We start from the raw sequence: 7464 nt of genomic DNA on the forward strand, positions 1-7464 counted from the left end.
GATTCCCTTTTGCGCTTTCATGGCAACAAGGATTCCGTCTCCCATGATGCTGCATATGCATGATCCTGCATGATGCTCAAAGAGTGGAACTTTATTATGCTGCAGTAGTGCCGGGGTAGTAGCGAAGCGCCTCTTGCTCCTCTCCTTCGGCTTCTCAGTCACGCAGCGTTGGCCTGGCTCTCAACGAAAACGCCGAAGGCAGGGCTGTATGTCCCTTGCTGGCGGATGTATTTTCAAGATGGCGGAACCGAACGTTATGGAACCCCCCAAATGACTTACCTGCCCAATGTACAAACAAATCCAAAATTCTCCTTTTATGTGAATAAGTCAGATTATTGGTGGAGGTAATAATACACCAATGATGACAAATTTATGAATGCAGACATCGATTTTTGCCAAAAAAACAACTGAAAACGCTACACAATGTCCCTTTAAACATAGTCACAGTAAATATTCATTGTTATATCAGAGAACTGTTCTCTGAACTCCGAAGCAGAGTTTTACATGAAGTCAGCATTGTTTAACTTGCTCCTGAAATTTAGCACCTCTTAGTCTAGTCATCTAGTGGGCTAGATTGAAGCCTGGAGGGCTAGAGAGGATATATTATCCCTGCACATGTTCAGTGTTTTGTTGCCCGACATTAAAAACTCTGAGGCCGCCGTCCTCCATTACTGCTGGCTGCGGTGCTTTCCTAATCGCCAAACCAGACAACAGTCAACACCGAGGGTCAGCTTTTGACAGACAGCTGGAGGGTTCAGAGTTCAAATGGCTTCGTGGCGCGGAATTCTCTGAGGACACTGGCTGAACACAACTGTAGAGCCAATCTGACCTGTATCTTTACCCTCCTCCTCCTGAACCCTGACCCCTCTGTTGAAGCCAGCCCTTTTCTGCCACACACTGCAAAGGTAACATTGAAAAAATAATGAGGGAAAATAATGTGGAGCGAGGCGCAGGGCGATTGCTGCTGCAAATTGTCTTCTAAAGGTCATGCCAAAGGTTAGGCAGTCCAGAAACAGGGGGTGTGCAGAGAATCCTGCACCATTCATACTAAACAAAGTCCTTAGAAAAGCATCTCCATGTGAGTTTCAAAGTGTGTGCAAGAGTAGTGATAAACATCAACATCAACACTCACATCCGTGCACAGAAGTCTTGGTGCTTAGTAATATTGTTCATGTATTATTTACTATGAGTTTGAGGTGTTTTACTGTCACTGCCATCCATAAAATGGCAGTTTGAAGTTTCTATGCTCTGTAATGAAGTGTACATAAAGCTTATGCAAAGCTGACCGAGTACAGTCTGTCAGCAGCAACTCAACTCCTGTGTTATCTTTTCAAGTATTTTTATCTTGTGTGTATTCTAATTTTATCATTGTGATCTGGAAAGCTGAGCCGTGGAGATTATGCAGAAATACAGATGACATTTACCTCGCTGAAATAACCGCTTTCTATCATTTATGAAACCATCACTGCCAACAATATAACCTACAGCTTTTCTTTTTTTCCTTGCAAACTTTTCCTGCAGAAGTGATATTATTGACTTTATTCTTAGATGTACTTAAGTTTTGCTGCTGAATTTAAAGATTTTTTTGCCCACATGGGGGCAGCACAACTATCTGCAAACACAACATTCACATATTATCTTGTATAGTTGTTGTGGTCAGTGTGACGGTACATATAGTTGTCTATTTTATGCACCCAACAGATACAGAGCAACATAATTATGATTTAAGAGTCACGATTTTGGACTTTTGAACTGGTGAATGTTAGTCCAATATTACTCTTTTCTTTTTCGCTCTGTTTTGCATCCTGTTGACTCCTGAGAGAGACATTTGGCTCTTTAGCGGCTAAATGCTCCAATACGTTCACCAGCTAGTTGCTGTTTGGCGCTGGGCAGTTAATGTACGGTCAGTTTATCAAGAACAGTTTCACTGAAAACAACCGCCTGTTGCAGCTGGAAATAAAACTCAAAGATTTTTTTTTCACTGTTAAGGCCCAGAAACACCAAACCAACATCAAAAAATAGTGACCATGAAGGCTTACTGTTGCGTCATCTCATGTCACCTGTGTCTTGGCCAAAAACTTGCACCTGAACACACCACAAAGACTACAGTCAACAGCCAACTAGCATGTTTGTTCTGCACCTGCATGAGAGGAAATAACTCTCTATAGTGGATGACAGGACTGATTCAAGACACTAGTTAGCCAGTTAGCACATTACCAACACAACCCAATGCTGAAAGAATAAATTATAATTACTGTGCACGAGCGAACAATGACACAAACAATTAGGAACCGTTTCTGCGAAAGAGCTCAATGACAAAAAAAAAAATCTTACCTAATATAACAAATTTGATCTCTCACCCTCATTAAAAACTTGCTCATCAAATGGATCAAAACAAAATACAAAATACTGCTATGAGACAGTGTAATTAATAAAAATACAAGTGATTTTAATTTTGAATTAAAAACTGATATTATAACATTTTAGGTATTTAGTAGTCTCACTGTGGGTCGGACCTCAACCCCACTACATTGAAAATTTAATATTGCCCATATCTGATTGAAGGCCCTGAGACAGGCTCATTAGCCTTATCAAAGTGGCAGGTGAGATTTCAGGGTGGAGTCAAGCCCAGCTTTCAGACCTAAAGGCTACAGCAAGCAAGGGCTTAGGACGGCTACTTCCTTTCTGGAGTGCCAAGATCACCGCCCTCGGTCAAAGTCTGAACTGTTACCCTGAGGCTGTTGTTTGAATGTGCCTGTTAGAGCCAAGCAATAAAGTGTTTCCTTTGTCCCTGCTGCTGTTTACACGTTAAACAGTAGACAGTATTTAACTGTTGTCTGTAGATTGCTAATTTGCACTGATGGTAAATTTGCACAGATTGCTTACACTGTTTACTTGTACCTTAACCTGGACACTGTAGAATCTTCTTCCGAACCCACTCTGTAAATTATGCCCCGTTGCTGTTATTGTCATAGGTGTAGTTTTTGGAGGGGATGCAGGGGACACATCCCCCTTAATATTTAGAACAAGGACCTTTATTTTGACTAAATTAAAGACATTCACAACATAAACTGATGCAGAAAAGGCACAAATTGCTGCATAAAATTCACCAGAATGCAGGAAATTAAGTGTTTGATGCTCAAAATTATCTGACAGAGAACCTCCACACCCCCCGTTTCATATGTGTCCCTCCCTATGTTGAAATTAAAGTATTACTGTGTTCTGAAACCTCACTGCAAAACAATTTCCCTGAAAGAGACAATAAAGATACTTTGAACTTTAATTAAATTTTCAGTCCATCTAATTTTAATTGAACGCTAAGAGGAGAGTCATTAAACAAACAAAAGATGTTTTTGCTATAACTGGAGAAATTATGTAACATGTTGATACCTCCAGATCAGTGCTTAATTTGAGCCAGAACGTACTGGAACGCATACCAGGATCTTTTCAGAAAAGGCCCAGGTGCGTTCCGGAACTAATTTGCACGGGTCTAGAACTTTTCACATCTAAAAACTACATACAGTATTGGCTGATGTCACTAGTGTTGCAGGGTGGAGTACCGTAGTACTACGGTGCCTCACGTACCACTACTGTGGGATAAGTTCAAAGTCCAATTGCAAGAGGGTGAGTGTCCATGCGCCGTCCAATAACGGCGCGCGCTGGCCACCTGGCACTATATGCTGCTGTAGTGGTTTGTTTTCCAGACATGTGAGTATCTTTGAGCAGTGAAAGTTATTTTTTATTTCTTTTTACTTGTCGGCAGTGATTTGTTTTCCACAGAGCTCTACGTGTGAGCATTTTACTTGCATTTGCGACTAAAAATAGTTTTGTGCAAGCAAATCAATCATTCAGCACGCTGTGCGAATACAGATTTCAACCAGCAGCAGAAACGAAAGGCGAATCCTGCTGGTTGTGGGTTGAATGGGGGTCACAGACAGGAATACGGCGGTCAAATAGCCTACGGCGGCTCCACGGCGCAAGATAACGGCTTACCGGCGACAGAGAAGTCCTACTCCAGGTCCAGTAGCCTAATTTCCTCTTTCGTTGGCATCATGACTGCTCAGTAGTACCTGGACAACCGAGCCGTGGCGGCACACAGGTATGAGGCGTGTCAGAGGAGAAACGAGCCGTTCACATTTCTGTCTTTGTGTCAGTAACGGCCCACAAACCTCACCGCACTTTAGGGACTGTTCTTTACTTATGGAGGGACTGCTCTTTACTTATCAGGGGAGGAGGGTGGCTGGTTGATTCTTATTTTATTTATTTATTTTATTTTGACCCCCCCCCCTATGTTAATCACTTATTGATGCTGTTTTTGAAGTATGAATAAGTCAATAAGTAATTTATTCCATTGAAATATCATTGATGTATTATAGAAAAGTGATTTATCTTTTTATAAATGACAAAAGGCACATCTGATTCATTTTTGCTGTGGTATCATGATACTACTCAGAACCGTGATACTTTCACTGGTATCGTACCGTGGGTCCCAATTTTGGTACCGTGACAACACTAGACTCGGGTGCCGCTTAAAAAAGTACTCCCTCACTTTTGGGAGTGGGGGAACACTGCTCTCTCAGAGGCCCAAAGTGTTCCCCTACTTGCAATTTTACAAATTAAGCACTGCTCCAGATGTACATAAAACACTACAGATGTATCATGTTATCACAGAGTCTGGGCTGATAGTGATATCTCCTCCACTTTGCAGCTCATCTTGTCATTAAACACTAAAAGATTATGTTGCCTTATCTTCCTAACTCCTGATTTTACTCCGTATGAGCTTCAGATATATGCACATGATAAACTTTAATTGTATAGTGTATAGAAAAGATCAGCAACATGGTCACAAATGAATACACCCTCTGCAGTTTATTGTCTTAACTGTATTCTCAACCCAAGAGAAAAAGAAACAGTTATAGCTTTCACCCACTTTTATCTTGGTGTCAATATTGCCTCCGTTATGCCTTAGTTAACACATACACACTCAGACGCACTCACAGATGCATTACCGAAGGAATAAACAGCTTTCCCTCCCCTGCTGTGAGCTGTGTTGAGTAATGAGTGAAAGCCTTTCTCCCTCTGATTCTGAGAGTCTCTCCTTTTTTGGCATTTTGGTGCTCAACTCTGAGCTGTTCTCCACTCGTTCTCGCTGTGTTTCGCCCCTGCTTTGTCCTTTGTTCTCTTCCTATTTCCTCCACCTTCTTCAAGAGTTTTGCACTTTCATGCAGCCCAGCAATGGACTCACACTTCTTCTTCTTGGGCTTCGTGGAAGTTTTATTCCAACAAAATCTCATTGATCCTTGAGCTGGCTCACTCAGGATGACAAAGTGCCATTTGCAGCAGATGCACAAAAAGGTCAGGGTTGTCGATGTATTTTTGCATGAGGGATTGAGTAAGGACGCTGCAATTTAACAGCCATTTCAACAGGAATACCACAGGAATTAATCATCTCTGATATCTCAGGGACAGAGGAGCTGTGCGAGCATGCTTTATGTGGTGTTTCGGAGCATGCATCACTCACTTTGGAGCCAATTCAGCACTGGGCTGGCTGGATGGTTAGAGATTGTCTCATAAATACAAGGTCTCAGGTTTGATCCCTGAAATAACCAGTGTGTCTTGTTTTAAAGTGTCCTTGAGCAAGACAGTGAATGCATCAAGACAGATTGTCAACCAAATGTCTGAGATGAGAGGGGATAGTTAAAGAGCATCATTTAACGTTCGATTATTCTCTCAATGCTTTATTAGGATGGAAAAAACATCAAGAATGGCAACAAAACTCGCAGACACACCACATCCAAGTTCCCATCATCATTGGCATCTGTGTTTTGATGAAATCTGTTTTTTTTTTCTTTTCTTTTTGCATCCATGGTAGGAAAGCAGGTCAAAATTTAAATAGCTGAAAATAGAACATCTGGCTGGGCCTTGTCAGTCAGCAGTGCGTAATGAAATATGGAAATTGGGGCGCTCTTCAAAGAGATGCGGGCCTCTGGGTGCCGTCCTGGGTCTCCAGCAGGCCCCTCAACAGCCCCGGTGGAGCCCCGCCCCTCTGAAACGTGTGCTACATTTCCAGGTGCTGCCGCCGCGGCCCAGTCCGCCGCCAGTGCCAGCTCGTTAGCGCTCACAGCCTGGTGGAGCTGGCAGCTGGCATCATTAAACTTCAAACCGGCTTTCGACCCGGGGTGCCGCCGCGGGGAGAGACCGCCCGCTCATCCGCCTGCCAACAGCTGATTAGAGCCACGCTGACACCAGCAACCAGACTCCATCCACACGTTATCCAAACAGCATATCCACACACCACCAACCACACCACAAACTATCCAAACAGCATATCCACACACTACCAACCACACCGCAAACAATCTTAACAGCATCCAAACATCAACCTCTGAGGACAAACTAGTAAGCATGACACCAGTCTGTCCCACAGGCCTCTGGAAACATCTCTTAGCCTGAGTGAGAACACTTTTAATTTGACAGTTTTGATCTGTATGAGGAAGAGTAAAAATTAATTTGGAAGCAGTATATAAACAAATCATCCCAGTGTACTCAAACTCAGATCAATGTGCAGCTGTAAAATGACATGTTTGGTGACTTGACAAGAAGCAAAATAGAGCACAGACGATGCTCTTTTGCACATTAAATTTTATTGTCATCTTGATCAATCAAAATATGTTCATGCTACGTCCATTTGTAGAGGGTACTTCAACTCTCTGCTTTATTGCCTGGTATTTTTCACTGTCTGTAGTTCATTACAACTAACTTAATAAGATTCCTGTGTCTGGGGATCCGTCATACCTTCCGCTACAGCTCTATTAAACTAATCTGGGTGATATGAGGTGTGCGTCACTTGCATTTTGTTGACCTGAACTATTGTTTGATGGTGATGTTGTTGTGGAGCACACTGTTGTTAAATGTCTGTCTTTAATTGTGATGTCTTTTTGTCGTGACAGACACAAAGAGTTTCCGAAAGGATAAATAGATAAACTAACTAAACTAAAACTGTCCAACAACCAAGAGCTTCTATGTTCATGCTGAGCAACAGTAAAGAAAACAGTCGGACACTCGTAACCCTGACACAAAAACAAACTTTTAATGGACTATAAGAGTCAACGTTTAAAGTTAAAGCAGAAGATCAATTAGCTTAGCACAAAGACCGACAGCAGCTCTCCTGGCTCTGTTTAAAGGTAACAAAATTCACTTAGCAGCATCTCTAAAGCTCACTAATTGGCACGTTTTATCTAATTTGTTAAGTCTACATAAAAAGCAAAGTGTGAAAACTGGCATGTTTTACAAGGGTGTATGATCATTTCTTGATTAGTCTCCTCTGAAGTCTTTGCAACCTCACAGTGATGACAAGACTTCAGGAAGTCTCTACTTTGGGACAACAAATAGTCTCTCCTCCTCCTTGCCTTCTTACCCCTACCCCTAACCCTTACATCCAATGCCTGATCTTAACCCTAACTC

This window comes from Epinephelus moara, chromosome 18 (assembly GCF_006386435.1).
Source record: "Epinephelus moara isolate mb chromosome 18, YSFRI_EMoa_1.0, whole genome shotgun sequence".
NCBI classification, from domain to species: domain Eukaryota; kingdom Metazoa; phylum Chordata; class Actinopteri; order Perciformes; family Serranidae; genus Epinephelus; species Epinephelus moara.